This window comes from Falco punctatus (genome assembly GCF_963210335.1).
Source record: "Falco punctatus genome assembly, chromosome: 10".
Classification (NCBI taxonomy): domain Eukaryota; kingdom Metazoa; phylum Chordata; class Aves; order Falconiformes; family Falconidae; genus Falco; species Falco punctatus.
This window is the reverse complement of record NC_137590.1, coordinates 41,464,199-41,488,025: the sequence shown is the minus strand read 5'-3', so window position 1 is coordinate 41,488,025 and position 23,827 is coordinate 41,464,199. Positions and strand designations below refer to the sequence as shown.

Here is a 23,827-nt window from a genome sequence, read left to right as displayed (position 1 = left end):
TAAACCTTAAGACAAAACTTGAAGACTTAATTCAAAGACTTATCCCTAAGACTCAACACTGAGACTTAAACCTAAGATTTAAGACTTAACCCTAAGACTTAACCCCAAGACTTAAGTCTAAGACTTAAACTTATGAATTAAACTTTAGACTTAACCCTAAGACTGAACCCTAAAATATAACTTTTAAGACTTAACAATAAGACTGAACATTAAGACACAACCTTACGACTTCTACCCTGAGACCTAACCTTGAGACTTAACACTGAGATTTAACCCTAAGACTTAACTTTAAGATGTAACATTCGGACTTAACCTTAAAACTTAACCCTAAGCCTCAACCTTAAGAAGTAACTTGAAGACTTAACCCTGAGAATGAACTCTAAGACTTCAACTTAATAATTAACGCTCAGATATAACCCTCAGACTTAAACTTAAGAAATAGCCCTAAGACTTAACCTTAATATTTAACTTGAAGATGTAACCTTAAGGCTTAACCCTAAACTTAACCCTAAGAGTTAACCTTAAGTGTTGACCTTACAGATTTAACCCTAAGAGTTAACCTTAGGACTGAAACGTTAAGACTTAACCCTAAGACTTATCCCCAAGACGTAACTCTAAAGAGTTAACCCTAAGACTTCAACTTGTGATTTAAACTTTAGACTGAACGCTAAGACTTAAAATTACGATTTAACATTAAGATTTAACCATAAGACTTAACCCTAAGACTTCAGGTTAAGTTTTAACCTTAAGACTCAACCCTGAGACTTAGTCGTGAAATTTATCCATAAGACTTATCCCTAAAACTGAAAACTGAGACTTAAACCTAAGATTTAACCTGAAGACTTAACCCTAAAACGTAGCCCTGAGACTTATCCTTGAGCTTTAACCTTGATACTTAATCCTGAGACTTAGCCCTAAGACTTAGCCCCAAGGCATAACTCTAAGGCTTAACCCTAAGACTTAACCTTAAGGCTCAACCTTAAGACTTAACATTAAGACTTAACCCTGAGACTTAACCATAAGACTTATCCTCAAGATTGTACTCTAAGACTTAACCCTAAGACTTAAGATGAAGACTTAACCCTAAGACTCAATCTATGAGATGTAAACTTAAGACTTAATTAACCCTAAGGCTCAATCTATGAGATGTAAACTTAAGACTTAACCTTTAGGAATTAACCCTGACACTTAACCTTAAGGCTTAACCCTAAGACTTAAGCTTAAGGTTTAAACTTAAGACTTATCCCTAAGACATAAGCCTGAGACTTAACCCTAAGACTTAACCTCAAGTTTAACTTCAAAACTTAACCCTAAGACTGAATCCTAAGACACAACCTTACCACGTAACCCTGAGACTTAACCTTGAGACCTTACCTTGAAATTTTACCCTGGGATTTAACCCTAAGTCTTAATGCTAAGACTTAACTTTAAGATGTACCATTAAGACTTAACCTTAAAGCGTAACCTTAAGATTTACACTCAATACTTAACCCTAAGACTTAACCCTATGACGTAAACTTAAGGTTAAACCTTAAGACAAAACTTGAAGACTTAATTCAAAGACTTATCCCTAAGACTCAACACTGAGACTTAAACCTAAGATTTAAGACTTAACCCTAAGACTTAGCCCCAAGACTTAAGTCTAAGACTTAAACTTATGAATTAAACTTTAGACTTAACCCTAAGACTCAAGCCATAAGACTTCACCTTAAGACTTAACCCGAAGACTTAACCTTAAAATTTAACCCTAAGACTGAACCCTAAAATATAACTTTTAAGACTTAACAATAAGACTGAACATTAAGACACAACCTTACGACTTCTACCCTGAGACCTAACCTTGAGACTTAACACTGAGATTTAACCCTAAGACTTAACTTTAAGATGTAACATTCGGACTTAACCTTAAAACTTAACCCTAAGTCTCAACCTTAAGAAGTAACTTGAAGACTTAACCCTGAGAATGAACTCTAAGACTTCAACTTAATAATTAACGCTCAGATATAACCCTCAGACTTAAACTTAAGAAATAACCCTAAGACTTAACCTTAATATTTAACTTGAAGATGTAACCTTAAGGCTTAACCCTAAACTTAACCCTAAGAGTTAACCTTAAGTGTTGACCTTACAGATTTAACCCTAAGAGTTAACCTTAGGACTGAAACGTTAAGACTTAACCCTAAGACTTATCCCCAAGACGTAACTCTAAAGAGTTAACCCTAAGACTTCAACTTGTGATTTAAACTTTAGACTGAACGCTAAGACTTAAAATTACGATTTAACATTAAGATTTAACCATAAGACTTAACCCTAAGACTTCAGGTTAAGTTTTAACCTTAAGACTCAACCCTGAGACTTAGTCGTGAAATTTATCCATAAGACTTATCCCTAAAACTGAAAACTGAGACCTAAACCTAAGATTTAACCTGAAGACTTAACCCTAAAACGTAGCCCTGAGACTTATCCTTGAGCTTTAACCTTGATACTTAATCCTGAGACTTAGCCCTAAGACTTATCCCCAAGGCATAACTCTAAGGCTTAACCCTAAGACTTAACCTTAAGGCTCAACCTTAAGACTTAACATTAAGACTTAACCCTGAGACTTAACCATAAGACTTATCCTCAAGATTGTACTCTAAGACTTAAACCTAAGACTTAAGATGAAGACTTAACCCTAAGACTCAATCTATGAGATGTAAACTTAAGACTTAATTAACCCTAAGGCTCAATCTATGAGATGTAAACTTAAGACTTAACCTTTAGGAATTAACCCTGACACTTAACCTTAAGGCTTAACCCTAAGACTTAAGCTTAAGGTTTAAACTTAAGACTTATCCCTAAGACATAAGCCTGAGACTTAACCCTAAGACTTAATCTCAAGTTTAACTTCAAAACTTAACCCTAAGACTGAATCCTAAGACACAACCTTACCACGTAACCCTGAGACTTAACCTTGAGACTTTACCTTGAAATTTAACCCTGGGATTTAACCCTAAGTCTTAATGCTAAGACTTAACTTTAAGATGTACCATTAAGACTTAACCTTAAAGCGTAACCTTAAGATTTACACTCAATACTTAACCCTAAGACTTAACCCTATGACGTAAACTTAAGGTTAAACCTTAAGACAAAACTTGAAGACTTAATTCAAAGACTTATCCCTAAGACTCAACACTGAGACTTAAACCTAAGATTTAAGACTTAACCCTAAGACTTAACCCCAAGACTTAAGTCTAAGACTTAAACTTATGAATTAAACTTTAGACTTAACCCTAAGACTGAACCCTAAAATATAACTTTTAAGACTTAACAATAAGACTGAACATTAAGACACAACCTTACGACTTCTACCCTGAGACCTAACCTTGAGACTTAACACTGAGATTTAACCCTAAGACTTAACTTTAAGATGTAACATTCGGACTTAACCTTAAAACTTAACCCTAAGCCTCAACCTTAAGAAGTAACTTGAAGACTTAACCCTGAGAATGAACTCTAAGACTTCAACTTAATAATTAACGCTCAGATATAACCCTCAGACTTAAACTTAAGAAATAGCCCTAAGACTTAACCTTAATATTTAACTTGAAGATGTAACCTTAAGGCTTAACCCTAAACTTAACCCTAAGAGTTAACCTTAAGTGTTGACCTTACAGATTTAACCCTAAGAGTTAACCTTAGGACTGAAACGTTAAGACTTAACCCTAAGACTTATCCCCAAGACGTAACTCTAAAGAGTTAACCCTAAGACTTCAACTTGTGATTTAAACTTTAGACTGAACGCTAAGACTTAAAATTACGATTTAACATTAAGATTTAACCATAAGACTTAACCCTAAGACTTCAGGTTAAGTTTTAACCTTAAGACTCAACCCTGAGACTTAGTCGTGAAATTTATCCATAAGACTTATCCCTAAAACTGAAAACTGAGACCTAAACCTAAGATTTAACCTGAAGACTTAACCCTAAAACGTAGCCCTGAGACTTATCCTTGAGCTTTAACCTTGATACTTAATCCTGAGACTTAGCCCTAAGACTTAGCCCCAAGGCATAACTCTAAGGCTTAACCCTAAGACTTAACCTTAAGGCTCAACCTTAAGACTTAACATTAAGACTTAACCCTGAGACTTATCCTCAAGATTGTACTCTAAGACTTAACCCTAAGACTTAAGATGAAGACTTAACCCTAAGACTCAATCTATGAGATGTAAACTTAAGACTTAATTAAACCTAAGGCTCAATCTATGAGATGTAAACTTAAGACTTAACCTTTAGGAATTAACCCTGACACTTAACCTTAAGGCTTAACCCGAAGACTTAAGCTTAAGGTTTAAACTTAAGACTTATCCCTAAGACATAAGCCTGAGACTTAACCCTAAGACTTAACCTCAAGTTTAACTTCAAAACTTAACCCTAAGACTGAATCCTAAGACACAACCTTACCACGTAACCCTGAGACTTAACCTTGAGACTTTACCTTGAAATTTAACCCTGGGATTTAACCCTAAGTCTTAATGCTAAGACTTAACTTTAAGATGTACCATTAAGACTTAACCTTAAAGCGTAACCTTAAGATTTACACTCAATACTTAACCCTAAGACTTAACCCTATGACGTAAACTTAAGGTTAAACCTTAAGACAAAACTTGAAGACTTAATTCAAAGACTTATCCCTAAGACTCAACACTGAGACTTAAACCTAAGATTTAAGACTTAACCCTAAGACTTAGCCCCAAGACTTAAGTCTAAGACTTAAACTTATGAATTAAACTTTAGACTTAACCCTAAGACTCAAGCCATAAGACTTCACCTTAAGACTTAACCCGAAGACTTAACCTTAAAATTTAACCCTAAGACTGAACCCTAAAATATAACTTTTAAGACTTAACAATAAGACTGAACATTAAGACACAACCTTACGACTTCTACCCTGAGACCTAACCTTGAGACTTAACACTGAGATTTAACCCTAAGACTTAACTTTAAGATGTAACATTCGGACTTAACCTTAAAACTTAACCCTAAGTCTCAACCTTAAGAAGTAACTTGAAGACTTAACCCTGAGAATGAACTCTAAGACTTCAACTTAATAATTAACGCTCAGATATAACCCTCAGACTTAAACTTAAGAAATAACCCTAAGACTTAACCTTAATATTTAACTTGAAGATGTAACCTTAAGGCTTAACCCTAAACTTAACCCTAAGAGTTAACCTTAAGTGTTGACCTTACAGATTTAACCCTAAGAGTTAACCTTAGGACTGAAACGTTAAGACTTAACCCTAAGACTTATCCCCAAGACGTAACTCTAAAGAGTTAACCCTAAGACTTCAACTTGTGATTTAAACTTTAGACTGAACGCTAAGACTTAAAATTACGATTTAACATTAAGATTTAACCATAAGACTTAACCCTAAGACTTCAGGTTAAGTTTTAACCTTAAGACTCAACCCTGAGACTTAGTCGTGAAATTTATCCATAAGACTTATCCCTAAAACTGAAAACTGAGACCTAAACCTAAGATTTAACCTGAAGACTTAACCCTAAAACGTAGCCCTGAGACTTATCCTTGAGCTTTAACCTTGATACTTAATCCTGAGACTTAGCCCTAAGACTTAGCCCCAAGGCATAACTCTAAGGCTTAACCCTAAGACTTAACCTTAAGGCTCAACCTTAAGACTTAACATTAAGACTTAACCATAAGACTTATCCTCAAGATTGTACTCTAAGACTTAACCCTAAGACTTAAGATGAAGACTTAACCCTAAGACTCAATCTATGAGATGTAAACTTAAGACTTAATTAACCCTAAGGCTCAATCTATGAGATGTAAACTTAAGACTTAACCTTTAGGAATTAACCCTGACACTTAACCTTAAGGCTTAACCCTAAGACTTAAGCTTAAGGTTTAAACTTAAGACTTATCCCTAAGACATAAGCCTGAGACTTAACCCTAAGACTTAACCTCAAGCTTAACTTCAAAACTTAACCCTAAGACTGAATCCTAAGACACAACCTTACCACGTAACCCTGAGACTTAACCTTGAGACTTTACCTTGAAATTTAACCCTGGGATTTAACCCTAAGTCTTAATGCTAAGACTTAACTTTAAGATGTACCATTAAGACTTAACCTTAAAGCGTAACCTTAAGATTTACACTCAATACTTAACCCTAAGACTTAACCCTATGACGTAAACTTAAGGTTAAACCTTAAGACAAAACTTGAAGACTTAATTCAAAGACTTATCCCTAAGACTCAACACTGAGACGTAAACCTAAGATTTAAGACTTAACCCTAAGACTTAGCCCCAAGACTTAAGTCTAAGACTTAAACTTATGAATTAAACTTTAGACTTAACCCTAAGACTCAAGCCATAAGACTTCACCTTAAGACTTAACCCGAAGACTTAACCTTAAAATTTAACCCTAAGACTGAACCCTAAAATATAACTTTTAAGACTTAACAATAAGACTGAACATTAAGACACAACCTTACGACTTCTACCCTGAGACCTAACCTTGAGACTTAACACTGAGATTTAACCCTAAGACTTAACTTTAAGATGTAACATTCGGACTTAACCTTCAAACTTAACCCTAAGCCTCAACCTTAAGAAGTAACTTGAAGACTTAACCCTGAGAATGAACTCTAAGACTTCAACTTAATAATTAACGCTCAGATATAACCCTCAGACTTATACTTAAGAAATAGCCCTAAGACTTAACCTTAATATTTAACTTGAAGATGTAACCTTAAGGCTTAACCCTAAACTTAACCCTAAGAGTTAACCTTAAGTGTTGACCTTACAGATTTAACCCTAAGAGTTAACCTTAGGACTGAAACGTTAAGACTTAACCCTAAGACTTATCCCCAAGACGTAACTCTAAAGAGTTAACCCTAAGACTTCAACTTGTGATTTAAACTTTAGACTGAACGCTAAGACTTAAAATTACGATTTAACATTAAGATTTAACCATAAGACTTAACCCTAAGACTTCAGGTTAAGTTTTAACCTTAAGACTCAACCCTGAGACTTAGTCGTGAATTTATCCATAAGACTTATCCCTAAAACTGAAAACTGAGACCTAAACCTAAGATTTAACCTGAAGACTTAACCCTAAAACGTAGCCCTGAGACTTATCCTTGAGCTTTAACCTTGATACTTAATCCTGAGACTTAGCCCTAAGACTTATCCCCAAGACATAACTCTAAGGCTTAACCCTAAGACTTAACCTTAAGGCTCAACCTTAAGACTTAACATTAAGACTTAACCATAAGACTTATCCTCAAGATTGTACTCTAAGACTTAAACCTAAGACTTAAGATGAAGACTTAACCCTAAGACTCAATCTATGAGATGTAAACTTAAGACTTAATTAACCCTAAGGCTCAATCTATGAGATGTAAACTTAAGACTTAACCTTTAGGAATTAACCCTGACACTTAACCTTAAGGCTTAACCCTAAGACTTAAGCTTAAGGTTTAAACTTAAGACTTATCCCTAAGACATAAGCCTGAGACTTAACCCTAAGACTTAACCTCAAGTTTAACTTCAAAACTTAACCCTAAGACTGAATCCTAAGACACAACCTTACCACGTAACCCTGAGACTTAACCTTGAGACCTTACCTTGAAATTTTACCCTGGGATTTAACCCTAAGTCTTAATGCTAAGACTTAACTTTAAGATGTACCATTAAGACTTAACCTTAAAGCGTAACCTTAAGATTTACACTCAATACTTAACCCTAAGACTTAACCCTATGACGTAAACTTAAGGTTAAACCTTAAGACAAAACTTGAAGACTTAATTCAAAGACTTATCCCTAAGACTCAACACTGAGACTTAAACCTAAGATTTAAGACTTAACCCTAAGACTTAGCCCCAAGACTTAAGTCTAAGACTTAAACTTATGAATTAAACTTTAGACTTAACCCTAAGACTCAAGCCATAAGACTTCACCTTAAGACTTAACCCGAAGACTTAACCTTAAAATTTAACCCTAAGACTGAACCCTAAAATATAACTTTTAAGACTTAACAATAAGACTGAACATTAAGACACAACCTTACGACTTCTACCCTGAGACCTAACCTTGAGACTTAACACTGAGATTTAACCCTAAGACTTAACTTTAAGATGTAACATTCGGACTTAACCTTAAAACTTAACCCTAAGTCTCAACCTTAAGAAGTAACTTGAAGACTTAACCCTGAGAATGAACTCTAAGACTTCAACTTAATAATTAACGCTCAGATATAACCCTCAGACTTAAACTTAAGAAATAACCCTAAGACTTAACCTTAATATTTAACTTGAAGATGTAACCTTAAGGCTTAACCCTAAACTTAACCCTAAGAGTTAACCTTAAGTGTTGACCTTACAGATTTAACCCTAAGAGTTAACCTTAGGACTGAAACGTTAAGACTTAACCCTAAGACTTATCCCCAAGACGTAACTCTAAAGAGTTAACCCTAAGACTTCAACTTGTGATTTAAACTTTAGACTGAACGCTAAGACTTAAAATTACGATTTAACATTAAGATTTAACCATAAGACTTAACCCTAAGACTTCAGGTTAAGTTTTAACCTTAAGACTCAACCCTGAGACTTAGTCGTGAAATTTATCCATAAGACTTATCCCTAAAACTGAAAACTGAGACCTAAACCTAAGATTTAACCTGAAGACTTAACCCTAAAACGTAGCCCTGAGACTTATCCTTGAGCTTTAACCTTGATACTTAATCCTGAGACTTAGCCCTAAGACTTATCCCCAAGGCATAACTCTAAGGCTTAACCCTAAGACTTAACCTTAAGGCTCAACCTTAAGACTTAACATTAAGACTTAACCCTGAGACTTAACCATAAGACTTATCCTCAAGATTGTACTCTAAGACTTAAACCTAAGACTTAAGATGAAGACTTAACCCTAAGACTCAATCTATGAGATGTAAACTTAAGACTTAATTAACCCTAAGGCTCAATCTATGAGATGTAAACTTAAGACTTAACCTTTAGGAATTAACCCTGACACTTAACCTTAAGGCTTAACCCTAAGACTTAAGCTTAAGGTTTAAACTTAAGACTTATCCCTAAGACATAAGCCTGAGACTTAACCCTAAGACTTAATCTCAAGCTTAACTTCAAAACTTAAGCCTAAGACTGAATCCTAAGACACAACCTTACCACGTAACCCTGAGACTTAACCTTGAGACTTTACCTTGAAATTTAACCCTGGGATTTAACCCTAAGTCTTAATGCTAAGACTTAACTTTAAGATGTACCATTAAGACTTAATCTTAAAGCGTAACCTTAAGATTTACACTCAATACTTAACCCTAAGACTTAACCCTATGACGTAAACTTAAGGTTAAACCTTAAGACAAAACTTGAAGACTTAATTCAAAGACTTATCCCTAAGACTCAACACTGAGACTTAAACCTAAGATTTAAGACTTAACCCTAAGACTTAGCCCCAAGACTTAAGTCTAAGACTTAAACTTATGAATTAAACTTTAGACTTAACCCTAAGACTGAACCCTAAAATATAACTTTTAAGACTTAACAATAAGACTGAACATTAAGACACAACCTTACGACTTCTACCCTGAGACCTAACCTTGAGACTTAACACTGAGATTTAACCCTAAGACTTAACTTTAAGATGTAACATTCGGACTTAACCTTAAAACTTAACCCTAAGCCTCAACCTTAAGAAGTAACTTGAAGACTTAACCCTGAGAATGAACTCTAAGACTTCAACTTAATAATTAACGCTCAGATATAACCCTCAGACTTAAACTTAAGAAATAGCCCTAAGACTTAACCTTAATATTTAACTTGAAGATGTAACCTTAAGGCTTAACCCTAAACTTAACCCTAAGAGTTAACCTTAAGTGTTGACCTTACAGATTTAACCCTAAGAGTTAACCTTAGGACTGAAACGTTAAGACTTAACCCTAAGACTTATCCCCAAGACGTAACTCTAAAGAGTTAACCCTAAGACTTCAACTTGTGATTTAAACTTTAGACTGAACGCTAAGACTTAAAATTACGATTTAACATTAAGATTTAACCATAAGACTTAACCCTAAGACTTCAGGTTAAGTTTTAACCTTAAGACTCAACCCTGAGACTTAGTCGTGAAATTTATCCATAAGACTTATCCCTAAAACTGAAAACTGAGACTTAAACCTAAGATTTAACCTGAAGACTTAACCCTAAAACGTAGCCCTGAGACTTATCCTTGAGCTTTAACCTTGATACTTAATCCTGAGACTTAGCCCTAAGACTTATCCCCAAGGCATAACTCTAAGGCTTAACCCTAAGACTTAACCTTAAGGCTCAACCTTAAGACTTAACATTAAGACTTAACCCTGAGACTTAACCATAAGACTTATCCTCAAGATTGTACTCTAAGACTTAACCCTAAGACTTAAGATGAAGACTTAACCCTAAGACTCAATCTATGAGATGTAAACTTAAGACTTAATTAACCCTAAGGCTCAATCTATGAGATGTAAACTTAAGACTTAACCTTTAGGAATTAACCCTGACACTTAACCTTAAGGCTTAACCCTAAGACTTAAGCTTAAGGTTTAAACTTAAGACTTATCCCTAAGACATAAGCCTGAGACTTAACCCTAAGACTTAATCTCAAGTTTAACTTCAAAACTTAACCCTAAGACTGAATCCTAAGACACAACCTTACCACGTAACCCTGAGACTTAACCTTGAGACTTTACCTTGAAATTTAACCCTGGGATTTAACCCTAAGTCTTAATGCTAAGACTTAACTTTAAGATGTACCATTAAGACTTAACCTTAAAGCGTAACCTTAAGATTTACACTCAATACTTAACCCTAAGACTTAACCCTATGACGTAAACTTAAGGTTAAACCTTAAGACAAAACTTGAAGACTTAATTCAAAGACTTATCCCTAAGACTCAACACTGAGACTTAAACCTAAGATTTAAGACTTAACCCTAAGACTTAACCCCAAGACTTAAGTCTAAGACTTAAACTTATGAATTAAACTTTAGACTTAACCCTAAGACTGAACCCTAAAATATAACTTTTAAGACTTAACAATAAGACTGAACATTAAGACACAACCTTACGACTTCTACCCTGAGACCTAACCTTGAGACTTAACACTGAGATTTAACCCTAAGACTTAACTTTAAGATGTAACATTCGGACTTAACCTTAAAACTTAACCCTAAGCCTCAACCTTAAGAAGTAACTTGAAGACTTAACCCTGAGAATGAACTCTAAGACTTCAACTTAATAATTAACGCTCAGATATAACCCTCAGACTTAAACTTAAGAAATAGCCCTAAGACTTAACCTTAATATTTAACTTGAAGATGTAACCTTAAGGCTTAACCCTAAACTTAACCCTAAGAGTTAACCTTAAGTGTTGACCTTACAGATTTAACCCTAAGAGTTAACCTTAGGACTGAAACGTTAAGACTTAACCCTAAGACTTATCCCCAAGACGTAACTCTAAAGAGTTAACCCTAAGACTTCAACTTGTGATTTAAACTTTAGACTGAACGCTAAGACTTAAAATTACGATTTAACATTAAGATTTAACCATAAGACTTAACCCTAAGACTTCAGGTTAAGTTTTAACCTTAAGACTCAACCCTGAGACTTAGTCGTGAAATTTATCCATAAGACTTATCCCTAAAACTGAAAACTGAGACTTAAACCTAAGATTTAACCTGAAGACTTAACCCTAAAACGTAGCCCTGAGACTTATCCTTGAGCTTTAACCTTGATACTTAATCCTGAGACTTAGCCCTAAGACTTATCCCCAAGGCATAACTCTAAGGCTTAACCCTAAGACTTAACCTTAAGGCTCAACCTTAAGACTTAACATTAAGACTTAACCCTGAGACTTAACCATAAGACTTATCCTCAAGATTGTACTCTAAGACTTAACCCTAAGACTTAAGATGAAGACTTAACCCTAAGACTCAATCTATGAGATGTAAACTTAAGACTTAATTAACCCTAAGGCTCAATCTATGAGATGTAAACTTAAGACTTAACCTTTAGGAATTAACCCTGACACTTAACCTTAAGGCTTAACCCTAAGACTTAAGCTTAAGGTTTAAACTTAAGACTTATCCCTAAGACATAAGCCTGAGACTTAACCCTAAGACTTAATCTCAAGTTTAACTTCAAAACTTAACCCTAAGACTGAATCCTAAGACACAACCTTACCACGTAACCCTGAGACTTAACCTTGAGACTTTACCTTGAAATTTAACCCTGGGATTTAACCCTAAGTCTTAATGCTAAGACTTAACTTTAAGATGTACCATTAAGACTTAACCTTAAAGCGTAACCTTAAGATTTACACTCAATACTTAACCCTAAGACTTAACCCTATGACGTAAACTTAAGGTTAAACCTTAAGACAAAACTTGAAGACTTAATTCAAAGACTTATCCCTAAGACTCAACACTGAGACTTAAACCTAAGATTTAAGACTTAACCCTAAGACTTAACCCCAAGACTTAAGTCTAAGACTTAAACTTATGAATTAAACTTTAGACTTAACCCTAAGACTGAACCCTAAAATATAACTTTTAAGACTTAACAATAAGACTGAACATTAAGACACAACCTTACGACTTCTACCCTGAGACCTAACCTTGAGACTTAACACTGAGATTTAACCCTAAGACTTAACTTTAAGATGTAACATTCGGACTTAACCTTAAAACTTAACCCTAAGTCTCAACCTTAAGAAGTAACTTGAAGACTTAACCCTGAGAATGAACTCTAAGACTTCAACTTAATAATTAACGCTCAGATATAACCCTCAGACTTAAACTTAAGAAATAACCCTAAGACTTAACCTTAATATTTAACTTGAAGATGTAACCTTAAGGCTTAACCCTAAACTTAACCCTAAGAGTTAACCTTAAGTGTTGACCTTACAGATTTAACCCTAAGAGTTAACCTTAGGACTGAAACGTTAAGACTTAACCCTAAGACTTAACCCTAAGACTTATCCCCAAGACGTAACTCTAAAGAGTTAACCCTAAGACTTCAACTTGTGATTTAAACTTTAGACTGAACGCTAAGACTTAAAATTACGATTTAACATTAAGATTTAACCATAAGACTTAACCCTAAGACTTCAGGTTAAGTTTTAACCTTAAGACTCAACCCTGAGACTTAGTCGTGAAATTTATCCATAAGACTTATCCCTAAAACTGAAAACTGAGACTTAAACCTAAGATTTAACCTGAAGACTTAACCCTAAAACGTAGCCCTGAGACTTATCCTTGAGCTTTAACCTTGATACTTAATCCTGAGACTTAGCCCTAAGACTTATCCCCAAGGCATAACTCTAAGGCTTAACCCTAAGACTTAACCTTAAGGCTCAACCTTAAGACTTAACATTAAGACTTAACCCTGAGACTTAACCATAAGACTTATCCTCAAGATTGTACTCTAAGACTTAACCCTAAGACTTAAGATGAAGACTTAACCCTAAGACTCAATCTATGAGATGTAAACTTAAGACTTAATTAACCCTAAGGCTCAATCTATGAGATGTAAACTTAAGACTTAACCTTTAGGAATTAACCCTGACACTTAACCTTAAGGCTTAACCCTAAGACTTAAGCTTAAGGTTTAAACTTCAGACTTATCCCTAAGACATAAGCCTGAGACTTAACCCTAAGACTTAACCTCAAGTTTAACTTCAAAACTTAACCCTAAGACTGAATCCTAAGACACAACCTTACCACGTAACCCTGAGACTTAACCTTGAGACTTTACCTTGAAATTTAACCCTGGGATTTAACCCTAAGTCTTAATGCTAAGACTTAACTTTAAGATGTACCATTAAGACTTAACCTTAAAGCGTAACCTTAAGATTTACACTCAATACTTAACCCTAAGACTTAACCCTATGACGTAAACTTAAGGTTAAACCTTAAGACAAAACTTGAAGACTTAATTCAAAGACTTATCCCTAAGACTCAACACTGAGACTTAAACCTAAGATTTAAGACTTAACCCTAAGACTTAACCCCAAGACTTAAGTCTAAGACTTAAACTTATGAATTAAACTTTAGACTTAACCCTAAGACTGAACCCTAAAATATAACTTTTAAGACTTAACAATAAGACTGAACATTAAGACACAACCTTACGACTTCTACCCTGAGACCTAACCTTGAGACTTAACACTGAGATTTAACCCTAAGACTTAACTTTAAGATGTAACATTCGGACTTAACCTTAAAACTTAACCCTAAGTCTCAACCTTAAGAAGTAACTTGAAGACTTAACCCTGAGAATGAACTCTAAGACTTCAACTTAATAATTAACGCTCAGATATAACCCTCAGACTTAAACTTAAGAAATAACCCTAAGACTTAACCTTAATATTTAACTTGAAGATGTAACCTTAAGGCTTAACCCTAAACTTAACCCTAAGAGTTAACCTTAAGTGTTGACCTTACAGATTTAACCCTAAGAGTTAACCTTAGGACTGAAACGTTAAGACTTAACCCTAAGACTTATCCCCAAGACGTAACTCTAAAGAGTTAACCCTAAGACTTCAACTTGTGATTTAAACTTTAGACTGAACGCTAAGACTTAAAATTACGATTTAACATTAAGATTTAACCATAAGACTTAACCCTAAGACTTCAGGTTAAGTTTTAACCTTAAGACTCAACCCTGAGACTTAGTCGTGAAATTTATCCATAAGACTTATCCCTAAAACTGAAAACTGAGACCTAAACCTAAGATTTAACCTGAAGACTTAACCCTAAAACGTAGCCCTGAGACTTATCCTTGAGCTTTAACCTTGATACTTAATCCTGAGACTTAGCCCTAAGACTTAGCCCCAAGGCATAACTCTAAGGCTTAACCCTAAGACTTAACCTTAAGGCTCAACCTTAAGACTTAACATTAAGACTTAACCATAAGACTTATCCTCAAGATTGTACTCTAAGACTTAACCCTAAGACTTAAGATGAAGACTTAACCCTAAGACTCAATCTATGAGATGTAAACTTAAGACTTAATTAACCCTAAGGCTCAATCTATGAGATGTAAACTTAAGACTTAACCTTTAGGAATTAACCCTGACACTTAACCTTAAGGCTTAACCCTAAGACTTAAGCTTAAGGTTTAAACTTAAGACTTATCCCTAAGACATAAGCCTGAGACTTAACCCTAAGACTTAACCTCAAGCTTAACTTCAAAACTTAACCCTAAGACTGAATCCTAAGACACAACCTTACCACGTAACCCTGAGACTTAACCTTGAGACTTTACCTTGAAATTTAACCCTGGGATTTAACCCTAAGTCTTAATGCTAAGACTTAACTTTAAGATGTACCATTAAGACTTAACCTTAAAGCGTAACCTTAAGATTTACACTCAATACTTAACCCTAAGACTTAACCCTATGACGTAAACTTAAGGTTAAACCTTAAGACAAAACTTGAAGACTTAATTCAAAGACTTATCCCTAAGACTCAACACTGAGACGTAAACCTAAGATTTAAGACTTAACCCTAAGACTTAGCCCCAAGACTTAAGTCTAAGACTTAAACTTATGAATTAAACTTTAGACTTAACCCTAAGACTCAAGCCATAAGACTTCACCTTAAGACTTAACCCGAAGACTTAACCTTAAAATTTAACCCTAAGACTGAACCCTAAAATATAACTTTTAAGACTTAACAATAAGACTGAACATTAAGACACAACCTTACGACTTCTACCCTGAGACCTAACCTTGAGACTTAACACTGAGATTTAACCCTAAGACTTAACTTTAAGATGTAACATTCGGACTTAACCTTCAAACTTAACCCTAAGCCTCAACCTTAAGAAGTAACTTGAAGACTTAACCCTGAGAATGAACTCTAAGACTTCAACTTAATAATTAACGCTCAGATATAACCCTCAGACTTATACTTAAGAAATAGCCCTAAGACTTAACCTTAATATTTAACTTGAAGATGTAACCTTAAGGCTTAACCCTAAACTTAACCCTAAGAGTTAACCTTAAGTGTTGACCTTACAGATTTAACCCTAAGAGTTAACCTTAGGACTGAAACGTTAAGACTTAACCCTAAGACTTATCCCCAAGACGTAACTCTAAAGAGTTAACCCTAAGACTTCAACTTGTGATTTAAACTTTAGACTGAACGCTAAGACTTAAAATTACGATTTAACATTAAGATTTAACCATAAGACTTAACCCTAAGACTTCAGGTTAAGTTTTAACCTTAAGACTCAACCCTGAGACTTAGTCGTGAATTTATCCATAAGACTTATCCCTAAAACTGAAAACTGAGACCTAAACCTAAGATTTAACCTGAAGACTTAACCCTAAAACGTAGCCCTGAGACTTATCCTTGAGCTTTAACCTTGATACTTAATCCTGAGACTTAGCCCTAAGACTTATCCCCAAGACATAACTCTAAGGCTTAACCCTAAGACTTAACCTTAAGGCTCAACCTTAAGACTTAACATTAAGACTTAACCATAAGACTTATCCTCAAGATTGTACTCTAAGACTTAAACCTAAGACTTAAGATGAAGACTTAACCCTAAGACTCAATCTATGAGATGTAAACTTAAGACTTAATTAACCCTAAGGCTCAATCTATGAGATGTAAACTTAAGACTTAACCTTTAGGAATTAACCCTGACACTTAACCTTAAGGCTTAACCCTAAGACTTAAGCTTAAGGTTTAAACTTAAGACTTATCCCTAAGACATAAGCCTGAGACTTAACCCTAAGACTTAACCTCAAGTTTAACTTCAAAACTTAACCCTAAGACTGAATCCTAAGACACAACCTTACCACGTAACCCTGAGACTTAACCTTGAGACCTTACCTTGAAATTTTACCCTGGGATTTAACCCTAAGTCTTAATGCTAAGACTTAACTTTAAGATGTACCATTAAGACTTAACCTTAAAGCGTAACCTTAAGATTTACACTCAATACTTAACCCTAAGACTTAACCCTATGACGTAAACTTAAGGTTAAACCTTAAGACAAAACTTGAAGACTTAATTCAAAGACTTATCCCTAAGACTCAACACTGAGACTTAAACCTAAGATTTAAGACTTAACCCTAAGACTTAGCCCCAAGACTTAAGTCTAAGACTTAAACTTATGAATTAAACTTTAGACTTAACCCTAAGACTCAAGCCATAAGACTTCACCTTAAGACTTAACCCGAAGACTTAACCTTAAAATTTAACCCTAAGACTGAACCCTAAAATATAACTTTTAAGACTTAACAATAAGACTGAACATTAAGACACAACCTTACGACTTCTACCCTGAGACCTAACCTTGAGACTTAACACTGAGATTTAACCCTAAGACTTAACTTTAAGATGTAACATTCGGACTTAACCTTAAAACTTAACCCTAAGTCTCAACCTTAAGAAGTAACTTGAAGACTTAACCCTGAGAATGAACTCTAAGACTTCAACTTAATAATTAACGCTCAGATATAACCCTCAGACTTAAACTTAAGAAATAACCCTAAGACTTAACCTTAATATTTAACTTGAAGATGTAACCTTAAGGCTTAACCCTAAACTTAACCCTAAGAGTTAACCTTAAGTGTTGACCTTACAGATTTAACCCTAAGAGTTAACCTTAGGACTGAAACGTTAAGACTTAACCCTAAGACTTATCCCCAAGACGTAACTCTAAAGAGTTAACCCTAAGACTTCAACTTGTGATTTAAACTTTAGACTGAACGCTAAGACTTAAAATTACGATTTAACATTAAGATTTAACCATAAGACTTAACCCTAAGACTTCAGGTTAAGTTTTAACCTTAAGACTCAACCCTGAGACTTAGTCGTGAAATTTATCCATAAGACTTATCCCTAAAACTGAAAACTGAGACCTAAACCTAAGATTTAACCTGAAGACTTAACCCTAAAACGTAGCCCTGAGACTTATCCTTGAGCTTTAACCTTGATACTTAATCCTGAGACTTAGCCCTAAGACTTATCCCCAAGGCATAACTCTAAGGCTTAACCCTAAGACTTAACCTTAAGGCTCAACCTTAAGACTTAACATTAAGACTTAACCCTGAGACTTAACCATAAGACTTATCCTCAAGATTGTACTCTAAGACTTAAACCTAAGACTTAAGATGAAGACTTAACCCTAAGACTCAATCTATGAGATGTAAACTTAAGACTTAATTAACCCTAAGGCTCAATCTATGAGATGTAAACTTAAGACTTAACCTTTAGGAATTAACCCTGACACTTAACCTTAAGGCTTAACCCTAAGACTTAAGCTTAAGGTTTAAACTTAAGACTTATCCCTAAGACATAAGCCTGAGACTTAACCCTAAGACTTAATCTCAAGCTTAACTTCAAAACTTAAGCCTAAGACTGAATCCTAAGACACAACCTTACCACGTAACCCTGAGACTTAACCTTGAGACTTTACCTTGAAATTTAACCCTGGGATTTAACCCTAAGTCTTAATGCTAAGACTTAACTTTAAGATGTACCATTAAGACTTAATCTTAAAGCGTAACCTTAAGATTTACACTCAATACTTAACCCTAAGACTTAACCCTATGACGTAAACTTAAGGTTAAACCTTAAGACAAAACTTGAAGACTTAATTCAAAGACTTATCCCTAAGACTCAACACTGAGACTTAAACCTAAGATTTAAGACTTAACCCTAAGACTTAGCCCCAAGACTTAAGTCTAAGACTTAAACTTATGAATTAAACTTTAGACTTAACCCTAAGACTGAACCCTAAAATATAACTTTTAAGACTTAACAATAAGACTGAACATTAAGACACAACCTTACGACTTCTACCCTGAGACCTAACCTTGAGACTTAACACTGAGATTTAACCCTAAGACTTAACTTTAAGATGTAACATTCGGACTTAACCTTAAAACTTAACCCTAAGCCTCAACCTTAAGAAGTAACTTGAAGACTTAACCCTGAGAATGAACTCTAAGACTTCAACTTAATAATTAACGCTCAGATATAACCCTCAGACTTAAACTTAAGAAATAGCCCTAAGACTTAACCTTAATATTTAACTTGAAGATGTAACCTTAAGGCTTAACCCTAAACTTAACCCTAAGAGTTAACCTTAAGTGTTGACCTTACAGATTTAACCCTAAGAGTTAACCTTAGGACTGAAACGTTAAGACTTAACCCTAAGACTTATCCCCAAGACGTAACTCTAAAGAGTTAACCCTAAGACTTCAACTTGTGATTTAAACTTTAGACTGAACGCTAAGACTTAAAATTACGATTTAACATTAAGATTTAACCATAAGACTTAACCCTAAGACTTCAGGTTAAGTTTTAACCTTAAGACTCAACCCTGAGACTTAGTCGTGAAATTTATCCATAAGACTTATCCCTAAAACTGAAAACTGAGACTTAAACCTAAGATTTAACCTGAAGACTTAACCCTAAAACGTAGCCCTGAGACTTATCCTTGAGCTTTAACCTTGATACTTAATCCTGAGACTTAGCCCTAAGACTTATCCCCAAGGCATAACTCTAAGGCTTAACCCTAAGACTTAACCTTAAGGCTCAACCTTAAGACTTAACATTAAGACTTAACCCTGAGACTTAACCATAAGACTTATCCTCAAGATTGTACTCTAAGACTTAACCCTAAGACTTAAGATGAAGACTTAACCCTAAGACTCAATCTATGAGATGTAAACTTAAGACTTAATTAACCCTAAGGCTCAATCTATGAGATGTAAACTTAAGACTTAACCTTTAGGAATTAACCCTGACACTTAACCTTAAGGCTTAACCCTAAGACTTAAGCTTAAGGTTTAAACTTAAGACTTATCCCTAAGACATAAGCCTGAGACTTAACCCTAAGACTTAATCTCAAGTTTAACTTCAAAACTTAACCCTAAGACTGAATCCTAAGACACAACCTTACCACGTAACCCTGAGACTTAACCTTGAGACTTTACCTTGAAATTTAACCCTGGGATTTAACCCTAAGTCTTAATGCTAAGACTTAACTTTAAGATGTACCATTAAGACTTAACCTTAAAGCGTAACCTTAAGATTTACACTCAATACTTAACCCTAAGACTTAACCCTATGACGTAAACTTAAGGTTAAACCTTAAGACAAAACTTGAAGACTTAATTCAAAGACTTATCCCTAAGACTCAACACTGAGACTTAAACCTAAGATTTAAGACTTAACCCTAAGACTTAGCCCCAAGACTTAAGTCTAAGACTTAAACTTATGAATTAAACTTTAGACTTAACCCTAAGACTCAAGCCATAAGACTTCACCTTAAGACTTAACCCGAAGACTTAACCTTAAAATTTAACCCTAAGACTGAACCCTAAAATATAACTTTTAAGACTTAACAATAAGACTGAACATTAAGACACAACCTTAGGACTTCTACCCTGAGACCTAACCTTGAGACTTAACACGAGATTTAACCCTAAGACTTAACTTTAAGATGTAACATTCGGACTTAACCTTAAAACTTAACCCTAAGTCTCAACCTTAAGAAGTAACTTGAAGGCTTAACCCTGAGAATGAACTCTAAGACTTCAACTTAATAATTAACGCTCAGATATAACCCTCAGACTTAAACTTAAGAAATAACCCTAAGACTTAACCTTAATATTTAACTTGAAGATGTAACCTTAAGGCTTAACCCTAAACTTAACCCTAAGAGTTAACCTTAAGTGTTGACCTTACAGATTTAACCCTAAGAGTTAACCTTAGGACTGAAACGTTAAGACTTAACCCTAAGACTTATCCCCAAGACGTAACTCTAAAGAGTTAACCCTAAGACTTCAACTTGTGATTTAAACTTTAGACTGAACGCTAAGACTTAAAATTACGATTTAACATTAAGATTTAACCATAAGACTTAACCCTAAGACTTCAGGTTAAGTTTTAACCTTAAGACTCAACCCTGAGACTTAGTCGTGAAATTTATCCATAAGACTTATCCCTAAAACTGAAAACTGAGACCTAAACCTAAGATTTAACCTGAAGACTTAACCCTAAAACGTAGCCCTGAGACTTATCCTTGAGCTTTAACCTTGATACTTAATCCTGAGACTTAGCCCTAAGACTTATCCCCAAGGCATAACTCTAAGGCTTAACCCTAAGACTTAACCTTAAGGCTCAACCTTAAGACTTAACATTAAGACTTAACCCTGAGACTTAACCATAAGACTTATCCTCAAGATTGTACTCTAAGACTTAACCCTAAGACTTAAGATGAAGACTTAACCCTAAGACTCAATCTATGAGATGTAAACTTAAGACTTAATTAACCCTAAGGCTCAATCTATGAGATGTAAACTTAAGACTTAACCTTTAGGAATTAACCCTGACACTTAACCTTAAGGCTTAACCCTAAGACTTAAGCTTAAGGTTTAAACTTAAGACTTATCCCTAAGACATAAGCCTGAGACTTAACCCTAAGACTTAATCTCAAGTTTAACTTCAAAACTTAACCCTAAGACTGAATCCTAAGACACAACCTTACCACGTAACCCTGAGACTTAACCTTGAGACTTTACCTTGAAATTTTACCCTGGGATTTAACCCTAAGTCTTAATGCTAAGACTTAACTTTAAGATGTACCATTAAGACTTAACCTTAAAGCGTAACCTTAAGATTTACACTCAATACTTAACCCTAAGACTTAACCCTATGACGTAAACTTAAGGTTAAACCTTAAGACAAAACTTGAAGACTTAATTCAAAGACTTATCCCTAAGACTCAACACTGAGACTTAAACCTAAGATTTAAGACTTAACCCTAAGACTTAACCCCAAGACTTCACCTTAAGACTTAACCCGAAGACTTAACCTTAAAATTTAACCCTAAGACTGAACCCTAAAATATAACTTTTAAGACTTAACAATAAGACTGAACATTAAGACACAACCTTACGACTTCTACCCTGAGACCTAACCTTGAGACTTAACACTGAGATTTAACCCTAAGACTTAACTTTAAGATGTAACATTCGGACTTAACCTTAAAACTTAACCCTAAGCCTCAACCTTAAGAAGTAACTTGAAGACTTAACCCTGAGAATGAACTCTAAGACTTCAACCTAATAATTAACGCTCAGATATAACCCTCAGACTTAAACTTAAGAAATAACCCTAAGACTTAACCTTAATATTTAACTTGAAGATGTAACCTTAAGGCTTAACCCTAAACTTAACCCTAAGAGTTAACCTTAAGTGTTGACCTTACAGATTTAACCCTAAGAGTTAACCTTAGGACTGAAACGTTAAGACTTAACCCTAAGACTTATCCCCAAGACGTAACTCTAAAGAGTTAACCCTAAGACTTCAACTTGTGATTTAAACTTTAGACTGAACGCTAAGACTTAAAATTACGATTTAACATTAAGATTTAACCATAAGACTTAACCCTAAGACTTCAGGTTAAGTTTTAACCTTAAGACTCAACCCTGAGACTTAGTCGTGAAATTTATCCATAAGACTTATCCCTAAAACTGAAAACTGAGACTTAAACCTAAGATTTAACCTGAAGACTTAACCCTAAAACGTAGCCCTGAGACTTATCCTTGAGCTTTAACCTTGATACTTAATCCTGAGACTTAGCCCTAAGACTTATCCCCAAGGCATAACTCTAAGGCTTAACCCTAAGACTTAACCTTAAGGCTCAACCTTAAGACTTAACATTAAGACTTAACCCTGAGACTTAACCATAAGACTTATCCTCAAGATTGTACTCTAAGACTTAACCCTAAGACTTAAGATGAAGACTTAACCCTAAGACTCAATCTATGAGATGTAAACTTAAGACTTAATTAACCCTAAGGCTCAATCTATGAGATGTAAACTTAAGACTTAACCTTTAGGAATTAACCCTGACACTTAACCTTAAGGCTTAACCCTAAGACTTAAGCTTAAGGTTTAAACTTAAGACTTATCCCTAAGACATAAGCCTGAGACTTAACCCTAAGACTTAACCTCAAGTTTAACTTCAAAACTTAACCCTAAGACTGAATCCTAAGACACAACCTTACCACGTAACCCTGAGACTTAACCTTGAGACTTTACCTTGAAATTTTACCCTGGGATTTAACCCTAAGTCTTAATGCTAAGACTTAACTTTAAGATGTACCATTAAGATTAACCTTAAAGCGTAACCTTAAGATTTACACTCAATACTTAACCCTAAGACTTAACCCTATGACGTAAACTTAAGGTTAAACCTTAAGACAAAACTTGAAGACTTAATTCAAAGACTTATCCCTAAGACTCAACACTGAGACTTAAACCTAAGATTTAAGACTTAACCCTAAGACTTAGCCCCAAGACTTAAGTCTAAGACTTAAACTTATGAATTAAACTTTAGACTTAACCCTAAGACTCAAGCCATAAGACTTCACCTTAAGACTTAACCCGAAGACTTAACCTTAAAATTTAACCCTAAGACTGAACCCTAAAATATAACTTTTAAGACTTAACAATAAGACTGAACATTAAGACACAACCTTACGACTTCTACCCTGAGACCTAACCTTGAGACTTAACACGAGATTTAACCCTAAGACTTAACTTTAAGATGTAACATTCGGACTTAACCTTAAAACTTAACCCTAAGTCTCAACCTTAAGAAGTAACTTGAAGGCTTAACCCTGAGAATGAACTCTAAGACTTCAACTTAATAATTAACGCTCAGATATAACCCTCAGACTTAAACTTAAGAAATAACCCTAAGACTTAACCTTAATATTTAACTTGAAGATGTAA

At 34.6% G+C, this 23,827-nt stretch overlaps 1 long non-coding RNA gene across 1 annotated transcript in view; it reads right to left on the bottom strand.

The window, feature by feature from the left end:
- Positions 1-1,297: 1,297 nt before the first annotated feature.
- LOC308070785 overlaps positions 1,298-23,827 on the bottom strand; it is a 72,111-nt gene continuing 49,581 nt past the window's right edge. The window contains exons 2-3 of the long non-coding RNA XR_013930853.1: positions 4,108-4,133; positions 1,298-1,374 (exon numbers count right to left, since the gene is read on the bottom strand). This is a non-coding gene — a long non-coding RNA (uncharacterized lncRNA). The remainder of the gene's footprint in view (positions 1,375-4,107; positions 4,134-23,827) is intronic.